The sequence below is a fragment of the Arachis duranensis genome, chromosome 3, assembly GCF_000817695.3.
Source record: "Arachis duranensis cultivar V14167 chromosome 3, aradu.V14167.gnm2.J7QH, whole genome shotgun sequence".
Taxonomy (NCBI): Eukaryota; Viridiplantae; Streptophyta; class Magnoliopsida; order Fabales; family Fabaceae; genus Arachis; species Arachis duranensis.
In genome coordinates, this window is record NC_029774.3 from 93,806,383 (window position 1) to 93,824,127 (window position 17,745).

Here is a 17,745-nt window from a genome sequence, read left to right on the forward strand (position 1 = left end):
CTTATTCTATCTACACATGCTCCTTCTCTTACAAAAAGGTTCCCTGCTAGCTCCCCCACTTTATGTGTACAGCCAGTCAGCTACACCATCTCTCTTTCTATCCTACAAATTGAAGAGCAACTTCTGCCTGCAAGTCTCAACCGAAGTTTTATCTAGAGTCACATTAGAACATGTGAGAAGTGAGAACACGCTTCATACAAATAATAAAAAGAAAAATTCAATTAGGATTCTCACTTCCGGAGTTCCAGGAAAAAATTTTAACTAAAACTTTATTTATTTTTTAAAAATGTTAACTGAACAATATTTTTATTTATTTATTTTGTATTTACTCTAATACTAATTTTCATTTTTTTTATACTAAAACTGTGCTGTTGATTCTTATAATTTTTTCTAATATAAAATAATTCATTTCCTTTTTTTTTAATAGCAAAAATAAAGTACAAGTACCAGACCACTTCCGTTGACCACTATAGCGCCCTCTTCAAATATCATTTCATTTTCTATAGCCATATATATGTCCTCCTTTTTTAACTTGATATATAAGATGACTTATCAAGTTCTTTAATAATTAAAAATGCTTAAAAAGCAGGTAACAACCTAACCTAGATATATAAAGGAGAAAGTGCTTGAGCAATAAATCAGCTAGGAACTAAAGGAATTTGAGCAACTCAAGACACGTTGAACAAATCCTATCAAGCTCCATACACATTGAATTTATCCTTCTAAATAAATTAAGAAGTAACAAACACTATACTCCCTCCCAAAAAGGCCTCAAACTTGTTTCATGGGAAGCAATTTGGAAGCCCTTGAGGGAGAGAGAGTAATGAATGCTACACGGGATTAAAGCTTTGATTGTGTGAATAATAATGATGGAAAGCTTTGTAAGGGATAGTTTATTCACTCGTCATCAAGGGTTTCTAGCCATACTTGTACCCAATAAAAAAAAAAATGAAAAGGTTGGTGCTAGCAATTAGAAGCCCTTGAGGGAGAGTGAGCAAGCAAACCCTTAACTGATTCTTCAGCTTTGTTCTCATTGGCCGGGCATAGAAGCTCCTTTTATACTGCATAAAATAGAATGTTAGTTGTTACATTTAATAATGTGGAAGCCATTGACCTTATCTTGTGGGGCCTCCAAATCTTAGCACTTGAGAGGTTTTGATAAATGGTACATACAGGTAATGATCACATACACTCCATAACAAGCCAAGACTTTGGACTCTCAGTGAATCACGAGCTTACCAATTTACATGAGAAAATCAAAAATTGTTACTAAAGCACGCACGTGGCAGGCATTAGGAGCGTCGTTCCAAAGGAGCTTCTCCGGTTCTACCTGCTTCTATGATTGGAAATTTTTGAATAGTTAAGAAGATGGATTTGGCTTTTGGCAACCTTCAAAAAACATCTAAATAAGAATAAAGCAGTTATGAGGCATCTAAACGTTATCTTCAATTGCATGAGCTGCCTCTAATCCAAACACGCTGTTTGACATTCCTTTCATGTCTTATCCATAATCTTGTCCCTCTTTTATTTGCTTTATTTGGCATATCTAAATGTGTGTATTGATTTAATTTTTTATTTATTAAATTCGTATAAAAATAATAAAAATAAAATTAATTAAAACAACAAATTATTTATAACGTAGATAAAAGATTTTGAATTTAGGTCTTGAAATAAAAATATTGATTTAATTCTTAATAAATACGTCACATATGCATTGAGATTGTATATAAAAAGTAAAATTTCATTTTGTATGGATAATTATGATCTCTCAAAATATGGTTAAAAAGAAAATAAAATTTTTCATATGGATGTTGGAAAAAGAGTAAAGTATCAATATGGTCTCTGTCTATTTTTCTGAATAACAAGACAATTTTTAACCAAAAATAGGTTTTATTTCGGTCTCTGATTCTGTATTTCGTCTGTCAACTCAGTTCTTCTGTCACTTTTATGGCAAAAATTCGACGGAAATTGTTGACGCGTGAAGGCGAGGGTATGACACGGATGACTTGGGTGGTTACGGGGAAGATGGAATCCCATGTGGCTAGGTGAAATGGATAGGGCACTACAAGAAAAATACCTATTCAGCTACACTTTTTTTAAGCTACATTTAAAAAGTGTAGCCTATTCACAAAATAGGCTACGCTTTTCTCCGTATTACCTTTTTATACGAGAAAAGCATACACAATTGTGGCATCATTTAAAAAATGTAGCTTTAAGTATTATAAAAATCACTTATAAAGTGTAGCTGTATGTTGATATCTATGTATCAAATTTTCGTATTAAAAAGAGCATTTTTAGAAGGTAGTTTATTTGTTAAATTTTAGATAGTGAAGTGATGGCAAATGTATCTAAAGCCAAAAGCTTCACCCTTGCAGAATTTTTTTCCAAATTTTCCCGAAAGCACACTCAGGCCTCAGCTCACACTTATTTTTTGTTTCCCTCCAAAGACACTCATCACCTCCAAAGCGCGAAGAAAACCCTTTCAGAGAGCTGACCATCGCAAAGATCGAAAACCTTCTCACTACCGCCATTGCCCGTCGTCGCCCCCCACTCACCACTCACCACATCGCTGCGCACTGACCGTCGCTCCTCTTCACCCTCCTACACTGATCATCGCTGCACCGCCCTCACTATCGTCGATCTCTGCGCTTCTCATCGTTGTCTCTGTGCTCACGTCGTTGATTAGGTATGTATTAATTTCCATTTGGTTCTGAAATTTGAGGGGTTTAGGGTTCCGATTTTTGAAAGCGGTTTCCGGTCGATAACCACAAACACAGCTACTATGCTCTTATTTATTTCTTGTATTACAATTAGAATGTTGAAATTTGAGGATAAACCAAGTTGATGCATGTGCCAGATACGTCATTGTTGTGGTAATTTCAGAGATAATAGTGTGTTGAGTTCTTTTTCAGAAGGGAGCTCGAAGAGTTAGGTGTGACACTTCCAAAGGATGCATTCGAACTGATTTTTGTTTTCCTCCAAGAGTGGTAAGTGGTGTCTGCTCTTTACTACATCACTTTAGTTTTGTCTCCATATTGATTCTGTTTTTATTTTTTATTTTTTTAAGTTGATATATAATTAATTAGTTAATTAATCCTTTATGGAAGACATGCATAACTTCCACCAAAGCTTCCAGAAATTTGATTCCATGCCCACTACTACTACCATAGTACTAACTGTCAAGCATTTTTTGTGTTTTTGTTAGTTTCTTTTTCTCCAATCCATACGATTTGATCATTGAATAGTATACTAACTTCTACTGTATTTACGATTCGCTCGAATTATTCAATTGGGTTTCCTTGAATTTTTGGTTTCAATATTCAATAGAAACACTGCACACTGTTCAAATTTGTCTATGTGCGTAGCTATTATTGTTGAAATAATTTGCATATCCTGAATGTTCAATACATGTTTAATTAATGCTTTTCCTCTATCAAGTTACATATTGTAAGTTGTAATTTCTATCTCATTAGCATGTGAATCAAATTAAAAATTAATTTCATGGAAAAATTGGTTCACATGGCTGCAATTCCTGCATTGATGCAATTTCAGTGGTTATAGTAACAACAATGTTTATGCTGCATTCATGACTGTGTCTACAAAATGTTGATTTTGGTACCATGTTACTAGTCGACAGAGTTCGTTAGTTGAGTGAACTTATACAATTGTGTGTATTAATAGGTGGAGATACAAATTATTGTTGAAGACTTTGGAATTAAGTTATGCATTTTGTCATTTCTTTTTATGCTTTGGCCTTTCAGGGACAAACTCCACTTTTCTCCAAAATTTTAGCCACGAGGCTGTTGGGCATGTAATTTTGGTATTTCTTTTTCTGTGTGGTTAATTTAGAAGTATGTTGTATTTGCATTTGAATTACATATGATTGAAGAACAGGGATTTTATAAGGATGTTGAAACTTGAAACAAAGAAATGGACCACTGACTCATTAAAATTTCGAAAATGATCAGTTTGGATGCTTGGCTAAACGTATTAGTGGAGACATTTAATGATTGTCACATAGGAATTGAAACTTGATCTCTTATTTTCTGTAATTATGCTTGGCTAAGTGTTTCAGTATAATTTTACTTTGGTGCATGCTCTGTGCAGTTATTTAGGGATATTGGCTTAGCATTTTATTGAGAATTATTATATGCATTTTCTGTAATTTGCATTTGAGTTCATTATGAATGGTGACCAATGAATTTTATTGACAATTATTATATGAAATTGCTTTACATTACATTTTTATGATTTTGACTGAAAATTCTTATTTGTTTTGTGTTAGATTCTTGGCAAATAGACATTCTGCACATAGGAAGCTGCAATACATATCAAAGTTAGAGAGAAGTGTAACTTCATTTCAGGTTAGTTATTTATTGCGGCACATAATTTAGCAATAACTTGCACCAATTTGTAATTTAGATATTACTTGCCCTGTTTCTTTTTTTTTCCACACCTTCCTCACACACGCCCTTCCTCTAACTTGACTATTATACCCTAATCTCAATTCGTAATTTAGTAATACTATAATCATCATGACTTAATATCATAGGCCCAAATGGAATGCCAAACTTCGATGCCTTCTTAATAATACTATTAATAGAAAACTTATTTTAAGAAGAGTAAGTAATTAATTGTAAATTAAAAAATAATAATTATTTAAAAGTTTCAAAACATTAGCATCTGTGTGTTCTATTTCATTGAGTATAAAAATTAACTCTCCCTCTTTCATAATATGATATATTCTCTCCATGCAAAATACGAGATCCTTTTCAACACTGATATCCATTTTTGCATTCAGTATCTTTCTTCCTCTCATAAATTCTTATATAATTATAAAATAAAAATAAAAATAAATAAAATATTGCAAAAAACGCCCCCTTTTGCTTAGTTAGAGTTCCCCCAAGCAATCCCCCAGAAGTGGTTAATGACTAATGAGTAATCACACTACCATTACCAATTACCAAATGTCACATTGGACAGCACCAACAGGCAAATCATTGTATATTACACAATTTAATCTCCTTAATAATTGATTGGATATAAACTGCAACTTGAATATTTCTTGTGAATCTGCTTGTTCCCCCAATCATTTATAGCATTTTATCTTATGGTTTATAGCTTATGCTTTTTTGATCTTTGAATTCTAAATTTGGATTTGTGAAACACTTCTATGCATTGGTGAAACTTGCACACAGTACAGAAAGAATTAATGATATCAGTCATTGATAGTTTTGAGTTTGATTTTTTAATTTTTATAATTGTGAATGTCATTATAAATATTTTTCTAATTATTTTTTTATATAATTATGCAGGATAATATTGAGGATGATAATGAAGATTAAACTGATTATTATTGTGGTTTATTGGCTAACACTTTTAATGTCAAGACGAACACCAAAAACACTTTGAAGATCAAGATGAACATCAAGAACAAATTTTAAAAATTTTAAGAAAATAAGAACACAAAGAACACCAAACATAAAAATTTTTATACTTGGAACACTAATAATTCGAAAATGTATAAGATAAAAAGCAACAAAAGACACGAAACTCAAAAATTTTTAGAAAACCAGACACAATTTTTCGAAAATTAAAAAGGAAAAACACAAAGAGGACACCACACTTAAAACATGAAGCTAAACTCAAACAAAAGACTCTAAACCAACAAAAATAAACTATTCCTAATCTAAGCAATAAGATAAACATTCTGTTGTCCAAACTCGAACAATTTCCAGCAACGGCGCCAAAAATTTGGTGTATAGAATTGTGATTCACACTTCTCACAACTCCGGTGCCACTAACCAGCAAGTGCACTGGGTCGTCCAAGTAATCCTTTACGTGAGTTATGGTCGATCCCATGGAGATTGTCGAATTGAAGCAATCTATGGTTATCTTGTAAACCTTAGTCAGGAGATTAAGAAAAAGAGTTTTATTTGTAAAAAGTAAAAGAACATGAAATGAATAATACTTGTTATGCAGTGATAGAGAACATGTTGAGGTTTTGGAGATGCTCTGTCTTTTGAATCTCTGCTTTCCTTCTGTTGTCTTCTTCACATACGGAAGGCTCTTTCCATGGCAAGCTGTATGTTGGTGGATCACCGTTGTCAATAGCTATCATCCGTCCTTTCAGTGAAAATGGTCCAACTATAGTTCCGTAGGGCTAATCATCTGTCAGTTCTCACTCGTGCTGGAATAGGATCCATTGATTCTTTTCCACACTGTCACTGCGCCCAACATTTGTGAGTTTGAAACTCGTCACAGTCACCCCTTCCCAGATCCTACTCGGAATACCACTAACAAGGTTTAGACTTTTCGGATATTAAGAGTGCTACCAATTGATTCTAGTTTATACCACGAAGACTCTAGTTTCACGGATTTGATCACTCTGTTGTCAGGAGAGGCAATCAAACTCGTGAACTAGGAACGCAAGAGATACACACTCAATCTAAGGTAGAACGGAAGTGGTTGTCAGGCACGCATTCATAAGTTAGGAATGGTAATGAGTGTCACGGATCATCACATTCATCATGTTGAAGTGCGAATGAATATCTTAGAATAGAAACAAGCGTGATTGAATAGAAAATGGAAATAATTGCATTAATCCATCGAGACACAGCAGAGCTCTTCACCTCTAACCATGGGGTTTAGAGACTCATGCCGTAGAAGATACAAATTCAGATGTAAAATATCGTGAGGTACAAAATGAATCTCTAAAAGTAGTTTTTATACTAAACTAGTAACTTAGGTTTACAGAAAAATGGGTAAACTAAGATAGATAGTGCAGAAATTCACTTCCGGGGCCCACTTGGTGTGTGTTTGGGCTGAGCATTGAAGCTTTCACGTGCATAGGCTATTTCTGGATTTAAACGCCAGCTTTGGTGTCAGTTTGGGCGTTTAACTCCAACTTTTATTCCAGTTCTGGTGTTTACGCCAGAAAAGGGTAGAAAATTGGCGTTGAAATGCCAGTTTGCGTTATCAATACTCGGGCAAAGTATGAACTATTATATATTGCTGGAAAGCCCAAGATGTCTACTTTCCAACGCAATTAAGAGCGCGCCAATTGGGCTTCTGTAACTTCAGAAAATTTATTTCGAGTGCAGGGAGGTCAGAATCCAACAGCATCTGCAGTCCTTTTTCAGTCTCTGAATCAGATTTTTGCTCAGATCGCTCAATTTCAGCCAGAAAATACCTGAAATCACAGAAAAACACACAAACTCATAGTAAAGCCCAGAGATGTGATTTTTGCATAAAAACTAATAAAAAAAACTAAAAACTAACTAAATCATACTAAAATCTATGTAAAAACAATGCAAAAAAGTGTAAAAATTATCCACTCATCACGTAGCCTTTGGTGTAGAAAAGTGTAGCCTTTGAGAATAGGCAACGGCCGAATAGGAATCACCGCAGAAAGCGTAGCCGTAGCCTAAGACATATTTTTTTTTACTTTTGGCTACACTTTTTAAGTGTACCTGAATGAGTGTTTTTCTTGTAGTGGGGTCCTTTCTGTCCTCGCCACAACACAAAATCGATGGCGTTTTGAGGGTTCCAGAATTTAGGCCTCCTAGGAAGAACTAGAAATCTAGTCCCACTCTTGGATTTAGGCCTCCTAGGAAGAATTAGAAGTGTAGTCCTAGGTTTATATCCCAAGTAGATGATTACTTTTTGATAAACTAGTTTACATACAGCCACAATAAACAGTTTTTTGCTTTTTGTTTTGATAGCCTATGTGAATTAAGGACCTATAATATTCTATTTATCTTTGTGTTGTTGATGTTGGTATAGGGCTATATGTTGCCCACTTTTGGAGTTATTTTGTACACAACATGTTGACATTTGGTGGTTGTATGAAGTTGTTAATATTTCATATTACTCTTACTTATTACTGAATTGCTTTTCATGGAATGAAAGAATTCGAGTATCACACATTCTATTTTTTGACACAATGAATCTTTTCCAAACAACCAACACAATTGTTTCATTTAATAATCTCGGATTCACACTGTTAAGTGATACAATACAACTATTTCAGCAACAAGTACTTCCAACACAAAACCAACATCATACACTAACTATCTGCTATACAGTCTAACGACTAACGGAGATAATTTGCAAATACAACTCCAATGACAAACACAACAGATATCAATGGATAATTAAACCACCTATTACACTTAACGTGCCTAGAATTATTCATCTGCAATTCTAACTTAAAAATTCTGTCCTCTAGCTTTGTCACTTTTTCCTCCAACGAAAAGTTGCATCCAACAAATTATTTTGCTTTGGATTCCAAGCATAAGGATTGTCAACATTTATTTGCTTCTCTTGAAACAATGAAACATATTCATCCAGCCACTGAAAATATTTGCAATGACATTTTGCAGTCTGCACAGTAAGAAAAAGGAAAACTCAAATTGCAATAAAGAGATGCTTGCTACAGATCTTGGCAGGAATATCAACATAACTACCTATTTCATACCTAGGGGTGGAAACAGGCCAGGCATTATTATAAGATAAAAGACCCAAGTTCAAATCCTTCTAATAACATTTTTACTAGTATAATAAAATATATATATATTTGCAGGCTCAGGCCGGCCTGACAGGCCCAACAGGCTATTTCAAAAGCCTAGGCCTGGCCTTTTAAAGAATATAGGCTTTTTTAATAGCCTGAGCCTGGGCCTATTTCCTATCAGGCCAGGCTAGGCCAGGCCAAACACAGGCCAGGCTGCAGGCCCCTGGCAGGCCGCCTGGCCTATTTCCACCCCTATTCATACCTTAAAATTTGGACATCTAAAGAATAGCCTCTTAGGGTTCGACTGTGTTGACGACATGAATAGAATTGCATGAATCCCACAATTGCATTTTGGGACAACGAATCTTTTCTAATCTTTTCTTCTTCTTCGCTTTAGCACTACCAACGGAGCTCACAGAAATACTCCTACCCTCATCGTTCGACGCATCTCTTCCAATCCCACGATCTTTGCTATTGCTCATGGTGGTATCAGTTCCATACACGAAACAGGGAAGATAGACGACCAGACTCGTCTAATAAAGACGCATGGAACCCTCAAAACGCCATTGTTTTTGTGTTGTGGACGAGGATAGAAAGGACCCTGTCCATTTCACCTAGTCACATGGGATTTCATCTTCCACGTAACTACCCAAGCCATCCGTGTCATACCCTTGCCTTCACACGTTAGTAATTTCCGTCGAGTTTTTGCTGTGAAAGTGACAGAAGGACTGGGTTGGCAAACGGAGTACAGGTTCAAGGACTGAAATAAAACCTGTTTTTGGTTAAGGGTCGCCTTGTCATTTGAGAAAATAGACAGGAATCAAGTTGGTACTTCACTCGTTGAAAAAAAGGTTAAAGTTTAAAAAAATAAACATCTTAAAGAGTTAAACTTATCTCTTTAAATGAACACTAGAATAATAAATGATTATTTGATTAGATTTGCAGTGTTGAGATAATCATCTAGCAAGTTAAAAATAAATTAAATTAAATATCTTTTCATTATATGACATGTAGTAAACATTCAAATTTTTTAGACATTCTCAAGAGAAACATCGTCCGGAGTAACGTTAAAACTGCTATCTTAACTTGTGAAAAATTCTTTTATTATTTGGTCTAAAATATTATTTTTTATTATTATTCCATATTTTATTCTTATATTGCTTATTTGTACATTAATAAAAGTATTTTTTTTCTTAAATTTATTTATCTTTAATCTCTTCTCTTGATTTATTTTAGATAATTTCTTTTCATAAGGTACTACTAGAAAACTAGTTATTACAGACGGATATTTTTAACGGATTTTATCCTACGGAAATACAGACGAAATTTCAGAGGGATTTTTTTATCGGAAACCAAAAAAAATAAATTAGCATAAATTACAGACGGAAAAGAGAATCCGTCGATAATTCTGTCAAAAAAATTAATTTTTTTTCGTGGGAAATAGTTACATACAGAAAATCCGTCTGTAATTAAATGGACAAAGACGATGCATTTTATTAAATTATTACAGACAAAAAATCTGTCTATAATTTAAAATTTTCCCTCGGAAATATTGAGTTTACCCTAATTTTATCCCCACCCATCGAGCTCCATTCACACTCCACACAAATTCAATGAGCGTGTTCCTCTATCCGTTACCGAGTTGCTTCTTCTCTCCGTCGCACCAGCTTCTTCCACCGCTGTCGCCACATTTCGCGTTGCAGGATCTCTCTCTGTCATCCTTGCGTCGCATGGGCTCCCTCCACCGCTGCTCTCGTCGTGTCTGCATCGATTCGTAGAACTCAGCTCAACTCAACTCGGTGGAAACTCGGTGGTTATTGTTGAATGGCGAAGCTTGAAGCGAAGCACGGAATGATAGTGGACTCCGTTGGTAACTTCTCCGGCAAAGACCAGCTTCCCTGGTGTGACCCTGACATCGTCGCTGTAAACCTTTTCTTTTTCTCGATTCCATTTTCTTCATTCAGAATTGATATCAACTTGTGATTTCTTGTTATCTATTGGTCGTGATTTCAGTCTTGATGTTTAGGTCAAAATCAAGTAAGCGCTTGCAATAGGTTTAGGGTTTAGATATAAATCAATTACATATCTTTTGTTATTTTAGTTAAGGAAGAGGAATTGTAGCTTCTATGAAACAATTCCCTGTTGTGATGGATCATTGTGTAATCAGTTAAGTTTTTACATTAGGTTAAGTGGAAAAAACACATAAACTTGCTTTGTGTTATATAACTGTTTGGTTCAAGTATTTACATTAGGTTCTTTGTTAATTTAATGTAAGACAATTTTTCTGATTCTGGTGCAGATTCATGGAGGATCACAACACAGCTACCTTTCCTTCCAAAAAGTAAGCTCATGCAGAGTTATACTTTAACTCATTTAAATTTGAACAAGCCTCTGCATACTTTTGTAGATAAGAAGTAATCTTTGCTCATGAGTCTGCTAATTGTCAATTTGGGGATGTTTTTGTCCTTCATTTACATTATCATCTTCTTAAACTCCTCGTTGTGCAATGTTGACTTGGATTTAAAACCTTGAATGAATTTTTCTGTATACTTGTTGGGATTGACAACTGGTTCAATATGTATTGGCAAGTACTACAACCTTGATGCTTATTACAGGCGTCAAATGGAAAAAGGATATGAAGAAATGTATTAAGAAGGTTCGGACAATGACAAGAACACCCTCCCGTTCTGCCGAATGGCCGTTCCATTCTATGACACAACTACATTCCCTTCCAATTCTCATTTCACTTTCCCTTCTTTCATCTCTCTCTTTCTATTTCCATTTTATTATTATTTTGTTTTTTAGAATGCCTCGCCATTTGAGTTTCACATTCATTTAAAGGTTCATTCTTTATTTTTTAAATCTCTTCTTGGAAATACTTGTTGAAGGAGGGGAATTTTTGTTTTGGAAAATGAAAGAGGATGTGGAATTGGTATTTTGAGATTTGTGTGGTGATTTTGAAGAGAGAGGCGATTCTTAAAGGAGATGAAGACTTTGATTGCGACAATGTATTTGCCAAGGAGCTTAAGAATGCAGGCTTGGTTGTTGAGAGTTATTGGCAATTCAGATGAGTTCTTCAAGGTTACAACAATTTATTCTCAAATTTCTTAATTCTTCATATATATACTGTGGCAAAATATCATTATTTTATTTTCTTTTTTTGTCCTTTGTTATTTTCTTTTAACGATGAAGAACATCGTAGGTATGTGTCGTCCTACATGTGGATTTTGTTATTGGCATTGTAAATTGATTCCATTTGTCTAAGCTTTTCCTCTGAACTTACACTGCACCTGGTTTTATTTGATTCATGAAGCAAAAAATTTTACTCTCATTGTTTTAAATTTGTTATGCATAGGATTTTCTCAATCTGTTTGTTTGACTTTGTCAACTGTTTTTCATTTGCACAAAATCAGAACATCTACACCATCAAGGCATATAGTAGTTTATATGATTTAACATTAAATTCCTTTATTTTCATTATAGCATGATCATTTTTTCATTGCCACTGCAGGCAAGAATTGTTGCAAGCACGTGAAAAAGCATAAGAAAGAGCAAGTGATTGCTTTGAAGCACTCTATGCAAAGTGGAATGGTTAGTTTTTACCAGATTGCTTTTTTATGTTGATGTGGCTCTTATTCTTAGATTATTTTGTTGATGTCAAGGTCCTTTTCTTCTCACACTTCTAGGCTGTCATTTACAGGCACAGGCAATGATAGAGTAAGCTCAACTGAGGGAGGAAATGGCATACCAATACAAGCTTGGTAACTTTGAGGTGAGAATCCCAAATTAAACTATTTGAGGCTCTTTGGTTGGTTTTAATGGTTCTGCTTGTTTATTTGTAATTGTGTCACTATAGGCTGCTGCTGCAATCCAGAGAAGGTTGGATCCTGATGCTGCTTTATAGTTGGATATAGCTTCCATGAATAAATATAGAGAAAAGAGCTTTCTGATCAAAGAATTTGGTGACAGTTTCATGGCGATCATGCCTTCATGACAAACATCAATGTAGATTATGAATTGTTATGGTTACAGGTATGAGATATGCCTGGTAGGTGGGGATGGATTTTATTTGTTCCGAAAGTTTAGTTAAATGCTCACTGTTTGTGACTCATTTTTGCTTACTGCTATTTAGAATTTTAGATACTAGAATTTTGTAGAAGTTCTGCTTTTTAGCATGAATTTAAGCAAGGTGGAAAAATCATGTTGTCTTGAACCATAAATCTAAATATAATTTGGCTGAACGTATGAGATATTTTTCTATATCCTAAACCATAAAGTTGAACGACCAGATATCAAACTTAATTTTTGGCATTATTTTTCTAAGGGAAATGGAGATATATGTATATTTTGAGGAAGATGGAGAATATTACTCTCTTGCCTTAGATTGTTGTTGTCTTGTTGAAAGTGTGATGGTCCCCATGTGCATCCAACTAATATGTTCTACCTCTTCTTTTGATTGAGAATTTGTAAAGGTTCTTTTGGTTGAAATTTTAGTAAAAGTGCATTTTCATATAGGAATATTTGCAAAAGTGTATAAGGGATTCACTTGAACTTGCATGCTATTATTCTCAATTTTTGTATTTTTCATTGATCTTGCAGGAGCGCCATCTTGGAGATATGAATAAGCAACTTAGGCTCAAGGTTTTGAAATATAACATACACCAAACATTTCAGCATAGGAATTATTATTGCAACAATTCTAGCTACGGAGGATATATGCCTCTTGTCATATTTGTTTAATTAATTTAATTAATGAACACATTTTTAAATTAATTTATTTTCTTGAAAAAATTAAACTTCAATTTTCAGCTTGAGGCAGAAGGGTTCAATCTAAAAGCTATGGAAAGCTTGTGGAGTTTAACTTCAGCTGCTACAAATAGCAACTTTACCTTTCAGCCTTCTCAAACCAATAACCCTTATATATATATATAGTAGGGATTTCTATCAATAGTAACTGACATGTTTACATTCTATGGGAAAAAGAGAAGTCACGCTCCTTGATCTTAGTGATAACCAAATTAAAAGTTTATCTATTTAGCCTCATCTAATGTTGCTTTCTTAGTTTCTTTCAATAGGTCACTTTCACACTATCATGCGCATATGATGAGAAACCTTGAATTTGTTGTTAATTTGAATGGAGTCATAGTAGTTTTCATTCTTATTTTATTTTGTTTTCTCCCTCAACGCCAAAATTATCTTTCAGTCTAAAGAATCGTTGGTGGAGCTGCTGCAAAATCTCGTAGACATAGATATTACATTCCAAGGTTGAAGGTAATTTAGCTTCTTTTTTTTAATTAATTTTATTTTCCTGTATAACGGGAAATAGTTTGAAGACTACGGGTTATGAAGCTCACTTTGATTGCTGCATTTTATATTATAGATTAACAATCAGCACAATGTTGTCTAGAACCACCTCTCTCTTTCCCCCTGTTCGAACCGTAGAGACCTGGGCATCCTTCTTTCCAGGTTTTGGTTTCAAAATTCTTTTAATTTCTGTTGAGTTCAATTAATTTTAGGTTGTTAAAATAGGATTAGATTAGGTTTTGATTCTGAATAGCTGAGAAATGTTTAGATTGTTAATCTGGATTGCTGAACATTGCTGAACATTGTTAATATGAGCTTGATGAATGTTGTCTAGAACAGAAATTTAATTCAGTTAATGGCTTCTTCTCTGGTAATGCTTCTTCTCGGTAATAATCTGTAATTTCTATTGATCCTTCTTGGTGCTGTGGTGGTTGTGATTGAGATCCGGAATTTGATTCTTCTTCTTCTAATTCTTCTCTGCTAAGTTGTTCAATTTCTATTTTGTGCTTAATTTCTTCTTCTTCCTCTTTTCTTTCTTGAATTTCTGCTATTGTTGCTGCGAATTTCTTGATCACCCACTGCTGCCAATTTCGCAGCTACATGTGCCAAGGCATTTCCTTCTCTCGGAATCCAGGTAATGCCACATTTCTTTATGCCCCCTAATAGCTCCCACATGTCCTGAAGAATTCATTGAATCTCTACCATGGAACTTTTTGACTTAATTATTTGGCATAACTTTTGATTATCAATCTCTATAATTACCTGTTCTAACTGAAAGTTTTTTGCCACTATTAGTGCATTCCTGACTACTTCTACTTCTGCAGCGAGATTTGAGTTAACAAATAATCTTGCTGCCAAACTAGTGAGGAATTTTTCATGTGATCCCTGAAGACTGCTGCAATTGCACCTAATGATGCATTCACATTAGCTTTAACCCAATTTGTAGTTGGCGGTCTCCAGGTAACTGCTCTTACTCTTCTCTTTGTAATGCTCTGAACTTCACTAATTAGCTGGTATTTGCTTTAATAGAACTCCTGCTTCAAATGTTGAAACTGAATGCTCATTTGGACAATATTGAATTTGTGCTCCAAACCAAGCTGCTCTTGTCCATGGACAAAGTAGAAGAGCATGCTCTATCGTTTTCAGTACCTGCAAGCAAAATGGACATAAGGGTGAATTAATTATTCTCTTTTTATATAGATTCGAAAAAACTGGAATAATGTCATATGATGCTTTCCAAAGAAACATCTTTATTATTGTATGATTAACTTAATTAATAAGTATTTGATTTTTACAGAGGAATTTGAAAGAGGAAGGAGAAGAAGAAGAGTTGACACTGATAGTGATCTTTGGAGCTTACTTAGATTATGTATCATGCTGTAGTCTTTTAAGATCAAAGTTTAAATGTTTTTCCCCTTTGATTTCGTGTTTTGTAGGATTCATTTGCTGGTGAAGCTAATCATGGTCAGCCTTCTAGACAAGGTGATATTGATGGTGTTTTTAACTTGCCCTTGCAGTTTTTTCCCTCTTCCCATCATGTTTGATTCTCTTTTGTAATAGTATGAAACTGCATAAACTCTTTCAGTGTCACCGTCTTCATTAATGGTGCAAATGAAGCAAGTCAGGAGAACGAGCCACCAATGATGGCAGCATGCGTTCAAGTTTGCTACCCATCTCACTGTGTTACATGTTAAGTGATACTCCAATACACAGTTTGGTCTTAACAAATGAGAAATAAATTAATATAGCATGCGTTCAAGTCTGCTATATAAACACCATTCATGAATTTGCCTCATCAAAAAATTGTGAACGCTAAGAGAACAAAGAAAACTTATTAACCAGGTTGGTTCTTATTAACTACTTCTTACTTGCCTTATAAATCCATGTATAAGACGTTTCATGAAAATTGAAAAATAATTGTGTTTATGGTGAAACAGAGAAGAAAACAATGAGTTCAGAAGATTGCCTTGGTTGGGCTGCAAGAGATGCATCTGGACATCTCTCCCCGTACAAATTCAATCGCAGGTAATTAACCACACTAACATCTGATTGAACTTTAATTTACATGTTTCTAGTTAAGAGCTGAGATTTTATGATTTGCATTTTATAATTTATATGTTCCTAGTTATATTTCCACCCATATGAAATATTTTGTTGCCTTATTGGTCTTAATTAATTCTCTACTGAATTAGAAGTAGAGATAGACTGCTTCAATCAGATATACATGCGGTGGCGGCATATTTGAGATGAATGAATTGAAGCTAAGGGTGGCGGTCCGTACGGTGTCCGAACTTATGCTGGTGGTGATGGATCAAGACAACCAACTAAATTTGAGTTAGATCAAGCATTATATTGCCACCATCACTAAAAAGCTCAAGAAAGAATGAAGCTATCCATAAATTAGGGTATTGAATCCTGATGAGTCACTAGTAGTTACTTGTCATCTAATGTATTCAGTTTATATTATTGCATGGAAATAATTGCTTCTTATTATAAAGAAAGCACTTTGTACTCACTTGTGTGTTTTTCTATTTGTACCATCAATAAAAATTTGTATTTATTAAATTTATATTTATTTTGTATGAAAACAAATTTATTTTGCAATAGAAAAATCTAAAAAAAAAATATTTTACTTTACTGATAGATTTACAGGCGGATTTTTTGTCTGTATTCAGAGTTTGGGATGATTTTTCAAGTTTCCAATTACCGACGGAAAATTCGTCTATAATTTTAGACGGAAAATGCGTCGAAAAATTCGTCTGTAATTACAGGCGAAAAATTTGTCAAAAAATTCGTTTGTAATTACAGATAGAAAATTTGTCTGAAGATGTTAGGATTAAGGAAGTAGACTAGAATCTCGGAACCAAGCTCAACGCGGCATGTTCCGGTATTGCCAATACAGTCTTGGGCATTCTGAGTGGATGTATGATTCTAGTCGAAAGCCCTCCTGGGTGACCGATAGTGAAGTAGTACCGTGAGGGAAGGGTGAAAAGAACCCCATCGGGGAGTGAAATAGAACATCGGAAAGTTCGTCGTCTTCGGAAAATGGATGGAGAACTTATAGAGGAAAAATTCGTCGGTAACTGGTAAAAATCTGTCGGTAATTTTCTGACGAAAAAAATTTGTCGATAAATAATTTTTTACGGGACTTTTACAGAGAGACAAAATCCGTCGATAATTTCGTCGATAACCAAAAATCTGTCTATAATAAAGACTAAATCTATCTATAAATCTGTCTGTATTAATTTATTTTCTAGTTGTGAGATCACTCCTTAATTACATTAAAAAACTAAATTTTATATATAATTTATCTATTTAAACTTTCTTGTATTTTAGTTAAACGCTATTTTAAAATACTTGAGGCTTGATGCAAGGGGTACCGGTGAAAGCACTTCTTTTGTCATGCATGATTTCTTTTTAATTATTATACTTAATATATAGTTAGTTAGTTAACGAATTTAATGTTCAGGATATATTAATGAAAAAATTTTAGATAAATATATAAAATAAAATTATTTAATTGAATAAATTATCTCAAAATTTTGCACATAATAATACGCGACTAATTATTTTTGTAAAAATATTTAAATTAGCAATGTAGTAACATTTCTTTTATACATAAATTTAAAATATAGTATCATATGATGTGCATATAAAAAATTAATTACTAAATTAGATACTTGTATAAAATACATATTAAAATATAAAATATATATTATAAATAAGTGAAATAATACATGTATTTATACACGATAATTAATTTAGTATCTGATTTTTTATATATACATAATTTTTTTAAAAATATAATATTAAAAATAGTTATTGTCATTTGCAAACTAATCATATCATTCTAATTAAAGAAACAGTAAAGTATATATATATATATATATATAACGTTTGTGATTTTTTTCAAAAATAACCTTAATGTT

At 33.8% G+C, this 17,745-nt stretch overlaps 3 long non-coding RNA genes across 10 annotated transcripts; all 3 read left to right on the top strand.

Moving 5' to 3' along the window:
* The first annotated feature begins 2,353 nt into the window (after positions 1-2,353).
* LOC110279329 (uncharacterized) lies at positions 2,354-9,566 on the top strand. 2 transcript variants are annotated; one of them, XR_008006841.1, is made up of 4 exons: positions 2,354-2,686; positions 2,913-2,987; positions 4,286-4,364; positions 8,910-9,566. It is a non-coding gene; the product is annotated as an uncharacterized LOC110279329 (long non-coding RNA). The 2 variants fall into 2 exon arrangements; XR_002372529.2 differs by lacking the exon at positions 8,910-9,566 and adding an exon at positions 5,316-7,774.
* A 497-nt stretch (positions 9,567-10,063) lies between these two features.
* Positions 10,064-13,434, top strand: LOC127745652 (uncharacterized). Of its 3 annotated transcripts, XR_008006843.1 has the most exons (9): positions 10,065-10,435; positions 10,812-10,853; positions 11,128-11,593; positions 12,024-12,103; positions 12,213-12,284; positions 12,369-12,391; positions 12,482-12,544; positions 13,112-13,153; positions 13,322-13,434. It is a non-coding gene; the product is annotated as an uncharacterized LOC127745652 (long non-coding RNA). The 3 variants fall into 3 exon arrangements; XR_008006844.1 differs by having other exon boundaries at positions 10,064-10,435; positions 12,213-12,273; positions 12,369-12,544; XR_008006842.1 differs by having other exon boundaries at positions 10,066-10,435; positions 12,369-12,544.
* Positions 13,435-13,498: 64 nt separating this feature from the next.
* LOC127739749 (uncharacterized) lies at positions 13,499-16,385 on the top strand. Of its 5 annotated transcripts, XR_008006847.1 has the most exons (9): positions 13,507-13,783; positions 13,893-13,978; positions 14,413-14,450; positions 14,641-14,776; positions 14,846-14,988; positions 15,114-15,298; positions 15,402-15,658; positions 15,754-15,841; positions 16,009-16,385. It is a non-coding gene; the product is annotated as an uncharacterized LOC127739749 (long non-coding RNA). The 5 variants fall into 5 exon arrangements; XR_008006849.1 differs by having other exon boundaries at positions 13,499-13,783; positions 13,893-14,776; positions 16,012-16,385; XR_008006848.1 differs by having other exon boundaries at positions 13,499-13,783; positions 13,893-14,776; positions 16,015-16,385.
* Positions 16,386-17,745: the final 1,360 nt, after the last annotated feature.